The sequence below is a fragment of the Halichondria panicea genome, chromosome 1, assembly GCF_963675165.1.
Source record: "Halichondria panicea chromosome 1, odHalPani1.1, whole genome shotgun sequence".
NCBI lineage: Eukaryota > Metazoa > Porifera > Demospongiae > Suberitida > Halichondriidae > Halichondria > Halichondria panicea.
Genome location: NC_087377.1, coordinates 4,156,553 through 4,176,991, shown reverse-complemented (window position 1 = coordinate 4,176,991; position 20,439 = coordinate 4,156,553). Strand labels below are relative to the sequence as shown.

The window sequence follows — 20,439 nt, the reverse complement described above, 5'->3', positions numbered from 1 at the left end:
AGCATTATAATTATAAGAGGGTCCTCTTGGGAGATTGTTTTTGTTTAGCTTTTCAGAATGAAAACATTGATGCCATCTAGCTTTTGAAATATAAGTAAAGGGGGGACGCTAAAGTGTTTGGAGGAGAAGGTTAATTAAAAAACTGTTGGCTCATTATTTTCCCTTCCATGTCAGCTAGCAAGGGAAATTCACCCACCCCACTGCATAATTATAAAACCTCTCATGTACAGTGTATCACATTAACTACGGTCACTAGAGTGTCATATCCGATGTACGGATATTATTATAACATTAAATTTAATGTTAAAGGGATATCAACGCAAATAATTTTTGGCAATCTATGCTGGTGTCATGTGCCCCACGGACTCTGTCGCACTAGAGGTCAGGGCTAACGTGACTGCGATTAGGTTTTGAGATAGTTTAACATTAAGCACGTATGTGGTTGGGGGGGGGGGGTCAATTACTTATCAATTTTCTAATACAGAACCAAAATTAAAATTATGCGCATGTGCAACCGACTAAGACCCATTGGCAGTAAACCTTCGAGGACGTTATGAGTCAATAGCAGTAGCATGGTACACTTTCATTCACACTGTTGCAAAAAGGTCCTCACTGATTTATCTACAAGTGAAAGCATTGGCTGTGATAGTTGTCTTGCATGCTATTGGGAGGCAAGTGTGTAGAGACAGATGTAGTTATGCTATAATAATAAGCATCCGAGTACCCGCGACCCGCAATTAGAAATTAATACTTGCCCCAACAACTGACACTGCATGCGAACAGACCAATTCTGAGACTCAAAGTGGTAAGATTGATCAGTGTGCTTAAAAGAGCTTTAAATGTCATATATACTTTTCTAACACGGCCTGGTTCAAGATTCTACCTGCATAGTGCTTCTCCTGCATGATTGTTTCCTAAGTGGGCCTGCTGTGTATATAATGGAACTAAAACGACAGAAAATAAAGTATTTTTTTATACGTGTGTATAGATTTGTTTACCCGAGGGCAGTTCTATGTATTCCCTCGCTTTTTGTTGTGTTTGTTGTGGTTCGTCTATATCAGCCTCAGAATCAGATGATGTAAAGCTTAGTTGAAGTTGTTTCTCATTTTTCAGCGCCTTATATAACTGAATAAAGACATGGAGCACTGAAATGCAATGTCTTCAGAAATGCTCTCCTCAAGTGATAATCTTACGAGAGGTTGTATCTGGAGAACATTAGGCGTTGTTGTAGTTGTGAGACTCGAGTGAAGATAAACTTGATCAATAGTGTTCTCTTGATTGTTTAATACCGATGTAGCTCTAGTGTTACCAAATGTAGTAACACAAACTATAGTAGCCACTGCTATAGCTAATGCCAGGAATAGATGTATAGAAATCCTCATTTTCAAATCTATGTACTTAGCTAGGTACGTACGTAGCTAGATCGCTTAACCTCACCTGTCTAGTTCTGTTCTTATCAACATTTTTGCTACATGATTTTCTTTGCTACATAATTTTCTAATCTAATTTAGATAGATCTAATTATATACTCACTCACCACTGCCATGATCCTAAATGTTTAGACACTGTTTAGAAAGTTTCCAAGTGATTTCAGGGCCTTGCAAAACCATCACTATATGTGACAGGGCCTAGGAAAACAACCCTTATGGAGCAAACTAATAATGTTCAGTACACTACAAAGTAAAATATTTTAGGATTTTGGTTTTCTTTCATAAGAAGTAACTTCAATATCTCCTCTAACTTATTATCTGAAATTTTTTTTGTATAGCCGTTACAAGGCAGCCATTGAATTTGTTTACCCGAGGGCAGTTCTATGTATTCCCTGCATGAGGGCGCATTCTAGATTTATAATTGGTTTTCAATGGATACTATTACAACTGAAAATGTCGACACAAACTGCTGTAACAGTGGGTATTACCTTGTCTGTGATCTGTTCTACCCTATAGCACCCCTTCAACAAATCCATTGCAGACTTTATTTCGATATTAAGCAATCCCAGGATTGCCGTACATCTCAAAAAAGCAAGAGGTCAATTGAAACTGCCACTTGTAGCCAAGGTGTTACCCAAGCAATAATTATACATTATTATAGTAGACAGTTGATTATAGACAAGAAGGTTTGCACTGGATCCTTTTCCAGAAAGTTGTTGCCCTTGGCCATTGTCTGAGGGACCATTTCTGTTTTCCAGCTCTTGTGTAGGAGATATTTCCTCCGATAATTGATTGGCTCTAATTAAAGGAACAAATATTTGTACTAACGGGTTCGGCCATTCTGTGGGGGAGGGGAATTCAACGTAGTGTGGGTGATTAATTGGCTTGTAAGTACGGTAACGTGCATGCAGTACGTGATGAGCACTTACTGAATAATTTCTTTTTTTCTCAAATTTCTGGCCGGATGCACTGGGATGGGAAGTAGTAGGTACACTGATAATCAGAAGAGATTCAATGCGGAGTGCGGCCTTGGATAGACAGGGCCAATTAGACCTTCACCCAGTATTATTTGGAATCCAAGTAAATTCTTGAGAAAAGGTTCATCAGCTTCCTATATTATTATAATATAGTTACGTCTTGTACAGAAAAGACGGAAAACATACTTCATTACTTAGCATCACCATTACTTAGCATCACCAACTTCTTTCTACAATATAATTATGATATATAATATATGTTTGTATGTACAATTATTATGCACAAACTGCGTTCAGTATCTGTCAGGGTTGCGTATTTTGCCCCCCTGGGATTTAATTTAAGCAGAAAATGAAAGAAAAAAAATATGTGGGCAGATTTCTACTATTCAACAAGAGCCAGAGATAAACGTTAGAAACTGGAGAAACGAAGGTTATAATTATGTGCAGGCATGGCAGACAGTTCGTAGGCATTCCTCTTCTAACTATGAGTAGGCCAAGGTAGAGAAGCTAGTCACGCTGAAGAAAAAATCTAGCCAAGCTGTTCGTAACAAATATGCCATCAAATTGAAGTCTCTCTCTATGGAATGAAAAAGAAGGATCTGGTTATATCTGGCCCTCCAGTATGTTGATACTTTGCCATGGATACTGCTAGCCCCTGGTTTTGAGCCTTTTCCTGTCCATAAACTGTTGCGAAAACATTTATTTTTATACGATTATGTATATTATGTTAGACCAGCACCTACAATAAGGTGTCCATATTTTCTTTTCTAGGTTATTTTGTGCTGTTGAGATACGTATAATATGCAAAATTATCTAGGACGCTTTGTACTTGTCTTCAACTGCGATGAAACATTCGACTTTCAGGCCATGGGTCACATTATCGTGGGTTTTTGCCAAGTGAGAGCTAGGGCTGATAATAGTTCTAATAGTTACACACGTGTGTAATGTACTGTACATAGTAGGTTCATTATTTAGTGGATGTATTGCCCTGTGTGTGTAGGTCGGAGCGTGGGGTTGTTTTGATTAGTTAAGGATGTTTCATGACGCAAATGAAATGTTATCTGTAATCGTTTTTTTCTTTCAAATAGTTATATGCCATAGCGTCAAAAGTTATTACAGATCTTACAATAATTGATCGGAGGAATTCTTGATTGGAATAAGTTGTTATTGTACGTTAAAACACACTCTGTGTAGTTAAGGCCTGGGTCAGGCACTGATAAGATTAATTTTATTCATTACCAACATTTAATGTAGATGATGTAGATTATGTAGTGTTAATGAGATTCATAACCATTATTAATGTTATTCATTGCAATTGATGTCAAGTGTCAAGAAGAAGTCAAGGTACTTGCTTAGCTAGCTGCTGGAACTATTGTACAGAATCTTTAGCAACAAATGCGGTGGACTTGCACAAGGTAAGACTAGTTGTTTAGGCCCTCAAAAGATAGAGTAGGTTGTCATGATTATATTTCCAGCGGGGGAAGTCAATATGAGCAAAACTGCCTTAGCTATACTGGCTTCTTTAGCTCTGACAGCCACTCTAGAGGTAGGCTATGCTGTGTATCTCAAGAATACAGTAACTCCTACTCTTCCCCCGCCGGATATTAGTACCTAGCAATGATAAGTTCATCTAGCCTTGTTTTTGAAGCTTGATCTTATCTTTATGGCCGCATTTGTAGTTCTTCTTGGCATGACGTCATCACCATTTTTGGGGCTAATTAGCATAATTGAATTAAGCTAATTAGTTTTTTGGAAAAAGAAAACATTGAGCTTCATTTTGGATCATTTTGATGCAGCATACACTGTATATTGCAAATAATACAGCAGTATGAACATAGTGTTAAATTTTGGTATTTACAGCCAGACCCGGGCCTTAACTACGCAGAGCATGCACAAGCACGAGGGCAAAATTATTCATTATCAAGAGACACTCAGTAGAGGAGGTGAGTGCTTTATAATATTTCTTGTTCCGTAACAAGGAGGATGATGCCAGAATACTCGGAGAGAAAAAACATTCAATAAATTTCTCATTAATCGGGTGGGAGATTTGCAGCTCTGCATGGTCAACAGCCTCGTCCAACTGCCTCCTTGACTTGAATACTCCATACCCCTCCACAAGCTCAACTTGTTGTGGCTATATAAAAGAGAATTAAGTATGTGGTCTTATATACAATCATAATACGCATGTATTGTACGTACCTTGTGTTTTGGTTGCGAAATTTTGGGCTTCGTTTCTGGGTGGGACGAACTTTTCGATCTTGTTGTGCTTTAAATCTCTTTTATTAAGCACTTATACTTCTTCTTGGCTAAGATCTATCTGCACAGGATTATAAATATGTATTTCTCTTTTAGCTCTTTTAGAAGCTTTACAGTGGACAGCAGCTTTTAGATCACACGGCTTATAGTCTGAAATGGGGGGGTTAATTAAATTGAGATTCTTTTCTCAGCTGACTCTAGCACCACCGTGGGGGTATATGTATAGGCTTTATGGTGGATTGGTGATTGCAGATTGCATAGATAGAAAAGGAAGGGATTGGAAACGGAATGATGATGATAATATATGATTTATGATAATGAAAGATAACAAAAAACAAAAGTGATAAGGTCCGTGTTAGAGTTCATGAACTCTAGACCACTCCCCACTCTTGACACAACAGCTGCATAAGAATGATAATTATTATAATGAGTGCGTATACATGGTTGACTTGATTGAATTTCTATAAAATACTTTCACTACAAGGTCGTACCAAATTTCCATACATACACTCTATACACATGCGAGATACACATGCGAGATAGATCTGTTCACAGAATTTTAACAACTGATGTTGAAGAGATAATTTGATTATACCATTATATAAATAGCCAGCAACACTAATTTTACCCATCTATAAGAAAACGCACGAATGTGTGCTATTCGCGTACCCACAGCGTTAATTAATTTATACGGGTGTATATTTTTCATGGCACACACTTTATTGTTGATTGAATTGCATGGATTTTTTGTATAGAAGTTGAAAATTATCGCCGCTAGCCGATCATACTGAAGGGTTATTGTTAGAGCTTTGTGTTGTTTAGGAGAGGTTCGTAATTTTAGTGCGAAATGTCGCGTACAGTTATAATTATATTGATTGCACATCTAATGCGGCGCGGTTTAGCTGCACGCACGAAATCAGATCTAGCTAGCTACTATAATTATGCCAAAGGAACATATGATGACATTATCCCCCACAGATTTAAGTGCTTTTGGACGTGATTATGAGCAAATATCTTCTGCTACACACATAGTTGTGACAAACAAACATGAGGTTATCAAACTTTTATATTGCCAAGTTGAAGTCAATAATATTAAGGATTTGATGAGTAATGTAGAATTCCAAGCTCTTTCAATGCGGAGATTAATGTTAAACGTTGATCCTCAACCCGTATGCTATGTTTATAGTTATTTTCCGCACGGTCCTTTAAAACGAATTGATGCAAAAAAATGTTTGAAAGAACTACTTGCAAACATAGCTGAAAATTGCGCCAGATGAATATTTCTCATAATGACGTGAGATTGGAAAACATAATTATGTTTTGATGATCAATTTAAGCCATGCTTGATCGATTTTGATCGTTGTACCGATTTACGAACAGCAACGCAAAAATATTTCTCAATGGTTACTAGTTTCGTCAGAGGGTGACCTGGCTCAGAGGCAGTCAGCACCCCAGTGGCATAGATACCGGCCTGGGCAATTGCATCCTGGACACTGTGTATACCGGGCTTGGATTGGGTCTCCCCAACCGCTCGAATTCTCTGGACGTCAGCCATACGTCTCCTGTGGCCTGACCTCAAAACAAAATCAGGGAACCCACAAAATTTGCACTTTAAAACTCGAGAACTTGTTTTTTTCATTCCCGCAGGATATGCCTCAATTTGATACTGAACGGAGAATGGACTTTCTGCAGTTAGGGAGTATGGACTTTCCGCAGTTAGGGAGTATGGACTTTCTGCAGTTACTTGTTCCACAATGAGGTTGTAGCCGTATTCGCTTAAAATATAATTAAGGGCCTTCATAATCCTGAACCCGAAGAAGTCGGTGACCTACAAGGAGTACAAACATACAATACACTTTAAAGCTATAATTATCAGGTAGGCCCTCCAATAGCAATAATCTATACACGTACCTATAATTATAATGAACAAGCTAAATAAATACACTCAGCCATCTGTCAGGAGCCTTCTGGGATCAATATCCCTGTCTTGGTTTATTTGAAGTTCGTACCTCAGTCAAGAGTCGAAGAGTGTTGGTTAAGGTTGCTCACAGAAGGGCTCAGATGGTCATGGTCCGGTTAGGCAAAACTAGGCCTGGTTACTAGTGTCTGCGCAGTCAATAAAATAATTTTTTTGTAACAAATAAAAGCGCTGAGCGCTTCTTCAGAGCGCTCGTCCACTTCTTGTTTTCTCTATCTGAATATAGCTCGAGTTTACATTCTGGTTTGGTCAAAAACTTTCGATACACATGATCTGCAAACATAACAATATAATAAGAAACTTTTAACACACATGTATATCTTTAAGTGGAATGACAGCTAGTTCTTACAACGCAAATTCAATGGAGTATTTTATTAACAACTTGTACGTTCTATCATCGCACCACACTTACGTCACTACATCATTATTCAACAGCTGTACGATACACAGAAAATAACATATACAGCCCCAGGCATGCAAAATTTGTGTGCTGCACCAGACACATTGGTCGAGAGTTCATAAACTCCATTCATGAACTCTACACTAACGTGGGAATATAGTAAATATTAACGTCAATATTCAGTTAATTTCAGCATCTTCGTACGAGACAGTACAGTGTCATACATGTACATACAGAACATTACACTTACATCGTATTCCTGCTCTTAATTGGTCTAGGAGTTCCTTATCTTCCAAATCTTGTTGGTTTTTTTTTTCTAATTCGTTGGCAACTCAAAACTTGTTCTACTCAAATTGTCAAGGATTCTTGTACTAGTAAAGAAGTGGCTAAATGTAAGGTTAAACGTAGTTAATGGTGACGGTAGTCCTAGCGGTGAAACAGCTTTTTGGCGAATCATAATCCCCAGCCATTTCAACAACATCCATATTCATCAGTGGCCTTCTCTGGTGGTGGTATCTATCCCCTCACTGGTGGTTGGCTCCTGAGTGTACTGGTCTATCTCCGAATATTCTGCCTAGAGGGTTTTATTACATGGTGCATGCATGTAAATATCGAAGAATCAATCAATCAATGAGATTTTATCCAGATGGGAAAGGGTCACGCTTTACAGCCTCTCGAGGTGCTCCCCGTTGCACAAAAATAAAAACACAGAAATATAAAATAAATTGTTTTACATGAGGTGACGTCTAAGTGCTGACTTAAATGAGGTCAAGGTAGTGCAGCTTACAATGTTTGAGGGTAAAGCATTCCACTGGAAACAGCTTTTTACATTTTATTATGGACTCTAGGTGCTGATATATGTAACAGTAACTCACCGCATTTAGTACTGCAGGAACAATTCAGGCTGAAAAGAGTGCAGCGTCGACGGGTGATGGCAGATGTCAAGTTTTTTATGAAATGAGACCAGAGAAATTTAAATATGAGGTGTTTTATACATTTTGATGATAGAGTTAAGTCAATAGGAGGTAGCTTGTTCCATAGTTTTGGTAAGCGGTTAAAATAGAAGTGACTTTGTAGGTGTGAGGAAGAGAGACTAATTTAAAAGTGCAGTGACCTCATTGTAGTTTTTGCAAATTAACATCGTTATAATTACATTGAACATTGAACACAAAAACCAAAGTTATTAGCTATTATAGAGTTATAAATGAGAGGGAGTTATAAATGAGAGGGGTTATAATCATTTAAAGATGATGGTTAAAATAATGAAAGCCAAAAAAATTAAATATTAGCATAGTATGAGTATATCTGTAGCAGTTTATCCTAGCGCTTGCAGAGTAGTGACAGGTGGTGTGACGCAAGCAGTCCATCTTGTGGAATATTTTATGTTTGGCAGCAGGAGAGGATATATATTTCTTCTATTCTCAAGCGTTGACCATGACAGTGAGAGCCGGCATTCATCATATGATTTGCTCCAGCTGTGATTTTCTTGCACAATGAAGCTCAACCAACGCACGGGGTGAATGATCTATGCATAGAGCATCATTCTCAGTATAAACTCTCGCTATTCCAGCTCTCTAACTAAGTACGGCCACTTTTATAATTATATACTGGCCATTTAGGTTGCTAGCTAATTTTTTTACTGCACAAAACTCACCCTGAAATGCGGCCACTTGCTATTCCGTATATATACTGGCCATGCAGTACCGGCTGCCCCAAACTAGGTTCTTAATGTTTATTACAGCTGGAATGACATTTCAATTCGTAATTGTATGTTAATTAATAGTGCAGAAATATTTAACTTTGCAACTATAGTCATAATTGAAACAGTCATAATTGAAGCATGTCAGACTAGTTAGTGGTCTTCGATATTTCTGTTACGCCTAAGGGTTTCAGAGCTGTATTTTTTGCCTAAAGCCCAGCCCACAAGTTGTAGTATAGGTATTCTAACTACAGAATATCATACGCCATACAATACATGGATTAGTGCTGTATGATCAGGACACCTCTCCCCTCGAGGACCGTGCAATCTGAACAACCCACCCACCCTTGATGGACTTGTACCACTTCAAACAATGCCAACACCTATATATATTATATAGATTTATGTTTTTTCGTTCTTGAGGAGCATGATTAAATTTTCTAATACAGAACCAAAATTAAAATTATGCACATGTGCAACCGACTCTTGTGTGAAATATATATAGTTATAAAGCAGATCATTGCTATCTCTCTGCTGTGTGTTTTCAAGTAGTGTTATAAGACTAGTATAAATGGCTTTCCATTTGCCACATTTTTTCGAAAAACTTCCTGGGCTCTTCCGTTATCTCACTAAATACCCATGTGTTGCTGATAGGCATGTGTAATGTTTGAGTCGTTTCTGATGGAGTTGATTCAGACATGCATCTTGGTTATGTATGGTTAGTATATAGCAGGATCTTTCGGAGCTGGTGTGATTTGGTCCAAAAAATAATGTCTATGACTTTACATGACAACATGTTTTGGCAAACACTGAAGCGCAGAACTCAATTTTTATTGGGATTTTACAGGCTCATAATGCGCTACAGGTGAAAGTTTATGTCAAATTATGTCCTTACCATCACTTGATAAATGATCGCCAATAAATCTCCCAGGCACTCGATCACTTCATGGCATTCTCTAATATGCCTCATGAGAACTGCGTTGCACGATCTCAACCTCCGTATCTCCCTCTGATACTCTTCCATAGCTATGTGGCATCCAGGATAATAATTATAATAATAGTGCATGCTTACCATTCTCTGGCAATGTTTGAATACTTTTCTCAATAGCGGGTCACTATAATTATTGCGAAAAGTAGATTTCGTACCTGCATGCTACTGCTCAGACACGCTGCTATAAAGTGCTTCATCTTACGGTATAATTATTATTAACTATCGAGGCACAATATTCGCAATTAAAAATTATTATCTAATTAGGTATATACTTCCGTAACATATATATTTCCCACCGCCTGCATGTAGCAGGGGAGACAGTACAATTTGAAGCACTGACACAACCATCTTCTTGTCTAGACAGAAAGAATATACCATGTCTGCTATCAGCATTATAATTGTGCATTGCCAAATATTGTACTTATCTTCGTGATTTTAGCAGGTCGTATTCTAGTTGCTTCCTGAGAAGACACAACGGCGGTGGTAGAACACCTCGACCAGCCATCAGTAACAATTAACAGCCATGTGAGAGGATCAGTTGAGAATTTGGATCAATTAAGAATTTGATGAAGATTCATGATAAATGAAAAGATAATTATACTCTCTGCAGCCAATCATGAAGCTATATAAAAATTCCCGGTTATGGATATGCATAATTATTGCTCAGAGCAATATGTTGTGTAACTTCTTTGCAATGACAGAATTATACACTTTAATACATGCGCATGCCACAGGCTGTTGGGACACGGTGCCAACCACCCCCAATCTGCTTTTCTGATCTATTACTTAGAAGGAGAAATGGATGCATTATAAAATGTGTATATATGGCCAGAGAAAAGACAACAAGGATGAATGGAGTATATCTATATATATAGTTAAGTGCGCAGTATCTGGCTGGACCAGCTAGTCACACTGGGATTATACTATAGTATCTATAAACTCTTGAGACTGTTGGTTATGTCAATACAGGAACAATCGGTGCTGATTCTGGCCATGGCAGACGACAACTGGACCTTAAGTTCAGCCACTTGTTCCTTCAGCTCATTCACAGTGTCATATAACATTCGGTTGATGCTTTATGCAGCTTTTGAGTGCAGACATGGCAAGTAAAAGGAGTACTGCTAGTAGAGAGATCATGATAGAAACTTCTGGTTACTCCAGCTAGCACAATACCTGTGCATATGCTGCTTGCAAGGACCTTCACACCTGAGTACATCTTCAGAGATTCCAATGGTACCAACACACAGATCACAAGTAAGTAGGTCTTTCTTGCCAGCCCTTGGAAGCATCTTGGGAGTGGCCACTTTGGCCTTGAGTGCAGGTCTAACCGTAGAACTACTAGCAATAGTATTAGGTTCATAATAGTTTAGTTTTGTTTAGATCAAAATTTTCTAATTACAGCTGAATTATCTCTCCCATTCTGGCGTAAACCACACGGTCTCGTCAGCCTGCAGAGGATGGGAAGGGGTGACCATGACTGCCTGTATCATCTATGACAGGCTCTGTACAGTGCGTACCATTCTCGGGCAATGTTTGAATACTTTACTAGCAATGTCATATTTACTCTTCTTAGGGTTCGATCTTCTTGGAACCTTCGAGCATACAATAATTATAAGGATTAGTTTCACATTTGGATTCTTTAATTCCAGATAATTCATTAAGTCCAGATAATAAATTGGTTGTAAGGAAGGTGGTTGGGATTCAGCAGCCATTTCAAATGCTATTGCTTTGAGTTTCCTGATCCTAGCACAGTACAAGAGCTTTGTAAGTTGCAGCCTCACAGTGTTACTTTGCCTGCATAAATTCCTTCACCCTTTGGACGCGACTCTTTTAAGTGGAGGTTGCCGCATGTATAAATTATAATGTCATGTAATAGTGTCGTCTGGGCATTGGGGTAGGTCGTACGGGACGCTCTCAATTGAAATAGTGATATCCGAAACCAGATGCATGAGGGTATAGGTCATATGGGACGCTCTCGGTTGTAATGGCGATATCCAGGATTGCTGACTTCTACACAGAGGGTCGACTTTTCCCCCTTCCTGTTGGTTTAGTTCTCTGCCACAGGGACAAGCATTCGGCTATAGCCATTCGGGTGTCGGTTAAAACTGACTTGTTCAGCAGGATTGAATCTCAGTGGGATCGACGGAAATGTTCAGGCTATCGAAGTGAGTGGCCAAAATACGAACTCTTTTGTGTGAAAGTGGAATCTGTGCTCAGCTATGACATCATAGGCGGGCACCCATGCAGTTATAATTTATAATTGTATTGTCAGAAAATATAATTATATAGCAAGACACATAATTTATAGTCATCATGTCATGTTGGTAATTATTATAATGATATGAACACTGATTAAGTATACGCAGAGGGGGAGAGCCCTTCCCACTATATATAGCACCCATCTATATCTATTATAACCAATTTGGTCGCCGTCTGCCATGTTGCCATACAGTTTAGTCATCATCAGTCGGTGTCACCATGCATATTCTCGGTAATGCGGTGATCGTAAGACTTCTGCCGAGAGTAAGCTAACTATACTTCTTCTCCTGATTTATAATTACTTTGTCTGTTACCTGGGCATTTGACTCTATTATCTTTTATAATGTCTTATATTTAATTCGGTGCTTATATATATATAGGAGCGATGGGGAAAACTTTAGATAACTGTTAGGCATCCATCGTTGGTTATTTGTAGGACAACATCACTTCTTCTTAAAACTTCAATACTTACATATACACTTTTGTTTCCACCTTCTAATCCTCCTGATTTATAATTACTTTGTCTGTTACTGAAATATTGACTATATTTATCTTTTATAATGTCATAATTTAATTTGGTATATATATATAGGAGCGATGGGATAACAGATAACTGTTAGCATCCATTGTTAGGATAACATCACTTCTTCCATCTGCGGAGGAAATTATGGAAGGTTCAAACAACACTATAAAACTTCAATACTTACGTAAACACTTTTGTTTCCATCTAGTTCAAGGGTGTCAATGTCATCTTCCCAAAGTGTTAGATACAATTGTTCGTTGAATCAGCAATCACAATTTCTTGTTTATTATTTAATATTTTCAAAACTAAAAGATGCATTTAGTAGCTGTTATAATTAAAATTTATTGTTCCCTACATAATTATTGAGTCTTCTTTATATTTATGGCACACGAACATTTAGTCGCTCAAACTCTTGCATACTTCTCAATTCCTCCAGACTTATCGACTTTGCACCAATGCTATCAACATCAGCAACTGGAAACGTACGAGACGAGACATCAATTTTCGTGTATCGCTTTACAATAACTTCCAGCTTCTTCGTAAACTTATTATACTGAACATCGCAGTTCTCGAGAAGTACCACCTGCTAATAATGTGCTGATAACGCCAATGATTTCTTGTTGATGTTCAGATACTGAATATTAACACTCGTAATCTACGGTAACTGTTGTGCATGCACACGTCTACCAAGAAGGAATTGCACGGTTGTACAAATTTGCACAGCACCATGGCCCCTCGACCTATTATAATTATGAATTGCCAAGGGATTGTTTAGCTGGTCGTATTGTAGTTGCTTCCTGGAAAGACTCAACGGCGGTGGCAGAACACCTCACCCATCCGTCTAACAATTAATAGCTATATATATAGGATCAACGAAGATTCAGTGATCAATGAATATAATTATACTCTCTGCTTCCAATCAGTAAAAACTCGGGATGTACATATGGCTCTTTGAGCAATATGCTGTGTAGCTTCTTTGCAATGACATGCATGCTCTCTTTACTTTAATACATGCACAGACCGGGATCTTCTGTTATCTCCTCAAATACTGGGACACTGTAATGGAATGTGCCCTGCCACGTCGTGATGCTGTAGGACTTGATGTGTCGATCACTAGCTGTTAGTCATAAGCATAAACCTAGTGAACAGCTAAAGGAGCACTGTGATATCGTATTCACAATAATTATTAGAGTCTCGTAATTTTAACACATTTTCCTTGTACCATGTGAACACCTTTCTAAGTCTGCGCATTCAAACAGAAACAACCAATCAGATTAGAGTGAGCTCTGAGGTTGTCAGCTAGCTCCCCGTGTCCGAGCTCACGAAGGTAGGTGGACACAACAGTGATTGAAGACGCAAAACGCAGGAATACTTTCAATCTTTTTTAGCTGTTTTTCTAATTTGATCTCGTCACGTTTTTTTTCCTCTACCTTACAATCGTTCCGACACGTTTTTCCATGAATTGTGTTACGTTCACCCTGAATCAAAGTTCCTTTGGCAACAATGCTGCCATCTCTCCCCTTCAGAAGAAAGATACTTTTCATAGTAATTGTCTTTGCATTGACGGATTGAATATCTACAGATGGAGGAAATTATGCAAAGTTCAAACAACACTATTAATATACTTACATAGACACTTCTGCCTCCTGCCAGGTTTTATCAAGTGCACTCATAACAATCTAATTAAATTGCCCATTAGGCACCTGATGCTCAACTGTACTGCAAGTAGCCAGAAGTGGCCTAGGAGCACTCCCACCTCACCTTCCCTACTTGTTGTGTGGAAGTCCTCATACGATAAACAGTTTAACAGATGTGAGAGATAGGAATAACTGGACTCTTCTTCACTCATTCAATCATACTCGCACCTGCACCACCCGCACCATGCACGGCCCCTGCCTCTACCACGCTGTGGAGCAAGAGCTGGAGGAACGTAGTCTTCATCACTTTCGTTGTATTCTTCATCAGAATTGTCTCAACTGGGAAAGGATTCAGTCTCAGTTAAAGTGATATGGAGAGAGGAAGTACTTTAATACCTCTCACTGCATGATCACTGGGAGGAGGGAGTTCAGGCCTTGGAATTGGAGAAGGAGTGACTGCTGTAAGAACAGGGGTCCGGGCTGGACGCGGAGGTGTACGCGTACGTGTTTCTTCAGGAGTTGCCATTCTGTATCACAGTTATACAAACTGGTAAGCAAAGCAACCACACAAAAATCACTTACCGTACGTTTTAAGCTTTGTTGAGATGAAAACAGCATTGGGAACTGCTTTATATAGTGCTTGCGAATTTTCCCCATTCACATAGAAACTTCAAAGGTTGTCAATGCACCCATGTTCACATACGCGTATGCATAAACACTCATGTGCACATGTATACAGGTGGTCAACATAAATGACTACTCATCTTCGAAGTACTCCTATCTCGATCAAGATGGCTATACTACTTACACTATTCCTAATAGCTAGTACAGACGAACTCCATGGACCTACACTAACTACTCCAATGCTGATACAATTTTTTTTTATATACACTATTTTGGCAGATTATGCTTTGAATTTAAGTAGACGACACGCTTTATCCGCCATTAGTTTGCATAATGCCTGATAATTAACACCACCCCCACAAGCCAAAGAAGACTACGCGAGAAGACTATATCTAGGTTGCCATTTTCAGTTAGTGTTTTAAGGCATGTCTTTAATTCCTTAAATTTTATGCTCACTTGTCACTCCCACTAGCTGTTTTAAAATGTCCTCTAAAACTACAGGAGTATCAATCCAGTATCAATCCAACAATCCAGCTGCTCCTCTAAAGACTGTCTAGTTTCATTCATGGATTCATGGATTAAACTCTTCTTCACAATCGACTGAGTATATACGTATATGGAGTGTCTATCTATGGTACACATGGTATAGCCAACTGACACAGGATTTTACAGGATACATGGAATGCTTAGCAACATCTATTTTATACATCACATTGATGTTACGTAGAATAGCAAATTAATCTCTTTTCTTCACAAAGCAGCAGCTTCACATTTACTGCACATACAAAATTATTCCTAATACCATAAACTTCCGTTGAGAACATGAACATTACAGAAAATGTAGGTACATGGAATTAACAAGACAATCCTCAACTAAAACTATGCTAACTGTACTTCTTCTGATTTATAACTAACTTTCCTTGATTGATTGTTACTGATTGAATATTTATCATAATCTTATATTAATTTGGTGCTTATAATTATTATAGGAGCGATGGGGAAAAGTTTAGATAACAGGTAACTGTTAGGCATCCATCGTTAGGATAACATCACTTCTTCCATCTGCAGAGGAAATTATGGAAGGTTCAAACAATTAACACTATAGAACTTCAATACTTACGTCAACACTTTTGTTTCCATGGCCCCTCGACCTTGCCGTGGAGGCAGGTACTGGTATTACTGTGAGTTTCCGAATCCATCTCCACTAGCAAGGATTTAGTGTCAGTAAGTCTCACCTGCAATAATTATAAGGATTAGTTTTTCACAAGAACTTTGCAAATTGCAGCCTCAGTGTTACTTCGCCTGCATGAATTATTTCACCCTTTGGACGCGACTCTTTTATAAGCGGAGGTTGCCGCATATATAAATTATATAACAATGTCATGTAATAATGTCGTCTAGGCATGGTGGCAGGTTGTACGGGACGCTCCCGATTAGAATAGCGATATCCGAAACCTGTCAAAACAGATGCAGGAATGCCGACTTTTACACGGAAAATAATGTTTTCACAAAGGGTAGACTTCCTGTTGGTTGAACATTAATGCAACCTTTAGTTCTCTGCCACTTCAGCTATATGGCCATTCGGGTGTCGGGTAAAAACTGGCAGCAGGGAGTGAGCATTTCCAGGCTGTCGAAAGTGGCAAAAATACGAACTCTTTTGTGGCTTGTGTCAGTCACAATCAATGGAATCTGTGCTCAGCTATGACATCATAGACGGGCACCCATGCAGTTATAATAGCTTTGCCATTAATTTGTATGCATGCTCATGCACTTAAGACGCTAGGCACTCTGAACATCCACGTCCCAAGTTACGACAATCGAACAACATCCACCATTACGTTGTTAACACCTTCCAGTCTACCTATCCAAGGCTCATGCAGACTCTGGGTCTCCTCCCTGTAAACAGCAACTAAATTACCGATTTCCAATGCGGACGTGTCTCACTCTTGATGTTTGCCAACAACCTATAGAAGACAGACTGAAAAATAATTGTATCACAACGAGATTGACTCCCAAGGGAACACTAATTATTATGCAAGATGGTCCTAAATAGTATTTAGGATGATGCTCTGAGTAACACATAAAGTGACGAACCTACATGCATGCAGCTTATTTAGGTATACAATGAGATCAAGAACATTCCTGAATAATTATGTAATTGCCTTGATGTCATATTTACTCAGAGTTTTTATATCAATCGAATTTCGATCTTCTTTGAACCTTTAGGGTTAGGCAGGTTTGTTACTAATAGCTAGCTTTTATACAAACAAGCGAAAAAATGTCCCTCCAGATCTCAGCAAAGTCGAAAAGCGTGACAACAAAACACAATTTTGTTAGTGTATGATATACAATATTCGACTTGAGCGGCTGTTCGAATACATCGTCACTTCCGAAAACAATTACCCTCTGCAACGATGGGATCGACGCACAGTTTCTTCCATTTGAGGTCTTAATGGATAAGGGTAAAAATGCTGAGCCAGTACAAAGCACAGAATCAAACATAAAGCACTCATATGCAATCCATATGCTTCAGTTTTACCTCGATCCCAATGTTTTTGGTAATCTGGATTAGTTTTACAAGAGCTCTGCAAGTTGCAGCCTCAGGTTTACTTTGCCTGCGTAAATTCTTCCACACTGTGGAGGGAGTCCCAGTGGTTCTCCACAGACGTTTCCAGGCTTTTGAAATGTTATAAATTTAAGTGCTTTGAAATAAAATTTATTGTGCTTTGAAAATTTCGCGCTATAATTATGGTATTACGAATAATAAATTATAGTATGAATATTTTACCGGCCATGGAGGAGCGGCGGTGGCACACAAAGTAGTGATCGAAGAGAAGATATAGTATTAACACTACAATAACGATGATGATCACCACAGCAATGGAGCCCAACACTGAGATGGCTATATCATAGGGATAGGGTGGGGCATCCATATTAGGCGAGTGGAGGCTGCAAAGAAGGAGTAGAATCGATGGCAAAAGTATGATATATACGTGCAACACCACACACTTACTACAACTTTCCTAAGTGCTGGCTATTTCAGATCAATGATCATCACACAAAATTTGCCTCTTTTACCATATGAGTTTTTGTCTAAAGGTGGTCAGTACCAACCACCACCACCACGTACCAGTGTGGGCATATCCCTGCTATGCATGCCAACTAACAGCTGCAGTCACACTATACACACATGCATGTACTGTATACTGTGTATAGTGGGTCATAATTATTTCGAGGGTATAAACATGTTTCGCGAACCTCGATTCCAATGTTTTTGGTAATCTGGATTAGTTTTACAAGAGCTCTGCAAGTTGCTTTGCCTTCGTAAATTCTTCCACACTGTGGACTGTGGAGGGAGTCCCAGTGGTTCTCCACAGACTTTTGAAATGTTATAAATTTAAAGACAATAACAATAAATACACTGTTCATCTATCATTCTAAAAGTTCACTTGTCCATGGTAGATATTAACTATTCTTTCTTTGCCTTCCTCGGGACGACGTGGGGGAGGTGCGGGTGGCCAATAACAATAAGCACCCGATTATTTTTTATAAATAGCTGTTTTGATTTTTATTCTTGCCCACATTAAAGTTGGTAGTGACGTAGGGTGCTGATATATAGGAACACGAGATCTCTTGCTGACTTTAGCACCATTGTATAATTATGTCTCCTGCAGGTCTAGAGGAGTTGCTTTGCTCTACTTGGACATTCCTTCAGGAATGGATAGTCGATCACATACGGAAGTGTAGATTTTGCTGATCTTTCTATAAAATTTACATAGGACGATACAGTGGCCCTATATAATATGATCGAGGGAGAGAGCACATCTCGACTTTCCAGTTTCATTGAGCACTGTAATGGGACTGCCCATAAATATTATATTTTATATTATATTATACAATATAATTTCACTGTCCTTGTCACTGCCTGCACTTTTTCAATGACACTAGACACTGGTAGACAATATAATATTATACAAATATTATAGCAAGGGCAGTCAGTCAAGATTGAAGTCAGCAACCTCGCCTTGTTGTCATGTGATACACGTTGATATTTATTTTAAAGAAAGTCGGCTTCAAAGCATAATTATATATTCGTACACTGAACTACGGACATGCAGGGAGAGCCACATGCACATTGCAGCCATGCAGGCTCATCTCAAATAATAATTCAATGCTCTTTTCATCCTTTCCATCTCCTTCTTGGGCGAACTTTTTTTGTGTGACTGCATGTACAAACTCTCCAATTCGCAATAAGGGGTTTTGCGAGGAACACTGTCTCTTGCTACAGAATGAAGCTCCTGATGTGCCTATTGATCTAAGCAATTGTATCGTCTCTTACCTCTCATCACTGCCCACATTAAAGTTGGTAGTGACGTAGGGTGCTGTTATATAGGAACACGAGATCCCTTGCACCATTGTATATGTCTCCTGCTGGTCTATAGAGGAGTTGTTTTGCTCTACTTAGACATTCCTTCAGGAATGGATAGTCGATCACATATGGAAGTGTGGATTTTGCTGATCTTTCTATAAAATTTGCATAGGACGATACAGTGGCCCTATATAATATGATCGAGTGAGAGAGCACATCTCGACTTTCCAGTTTCATTGAGCACTGTAATGGGACTGCCCATAAATATTATATACAAAGCATAATTATATATTCGTACAACAGTAGCTAGCTGTGTGCATAATTATGGATCATCACACATGCATGGTAACTGAACTACGGACATGCAGGGAGAGCCACATGCACATTGCACAGAGACCCTTTCGCTCCTGTGGCTACAAAATGTGCGGCGCCATATATTTACGATTGTCAGTTGTGTATTTCTTCTGAGCCAATGTTCTGGCAACTTTTTAGGTTACCTCTGAGTAGAGGTTCTTACTCCCACTTGAACCACAGATCTGCAGCAAAAAGAGACATTATTATGTGACAATGACAATGGGAACTATCCGTACGGCCATTCCAGACAGATAGTTTTTTATCTACATTGCAAGCTTTGCTTCCTTTTCAACTTCCTTTGTCAGCTTTGTTGGCTAGCACACACAGTAGGACAGCTAGCGAATACATGTATTGTGTGTACTTGTCTATCAGACAATAGTTGCCATGGCTACATGTATACTAGTAGCTGCTCACCAAATCTCAGTATGGTGGTCTCAGCAATGGCATCTCCCCCCCATTGACAGTTAACGTTCAGAGAAAACGCATTAACAGTAGAGACAAAGCACATGGACTGACACAGCTATAAATGTGTATCCATGCATGACAGTATAGCGGAGAGGACCAGACACACTGCTATAAAGTGCTTCATCTTGAACAGGATAGGACTCCTGGATATATACATATATCACTCTTGGAGCCATATGCTGTGTAGTTTCTTAGCAATGACATGCGCATACGCAAAGTGGAAAGTAAGCTGGTGACAGTAGGTTTTACATAGGATTGGCAGTGATTGATAGTCACTGGTACATTGAATATCTGCAGATGGAGGAAATTATGGAAAGTTTAAACAACACTATTAATTAATATAAAACTTCAATACTTACGTAGACACTCCTACCTCCTGCACCTGCACCACAGCCCCTGCCTCTCTGTTTTTTTGGAATCTTTCTCGTGAATACTTGCTAGAAGCAATGCTCGTAAATTTCAGAGAAATCAAGTCCT

The 20,439-nt window shown here is 38.9% G+C and overlaps 1 long non-coding RNA gene across 3 annotated transcripts in view; it reads left to right on the top strand.

Moving 5' to 3' along the window:
- Window positions 1-20,439, top strand: part of LOC135337602 (uncharacterized) — a 64,909-nt gene that overhangs the window by 1,635 nt on the left and 42,835 nt on the right. The window lies entirely within an intron of this gene.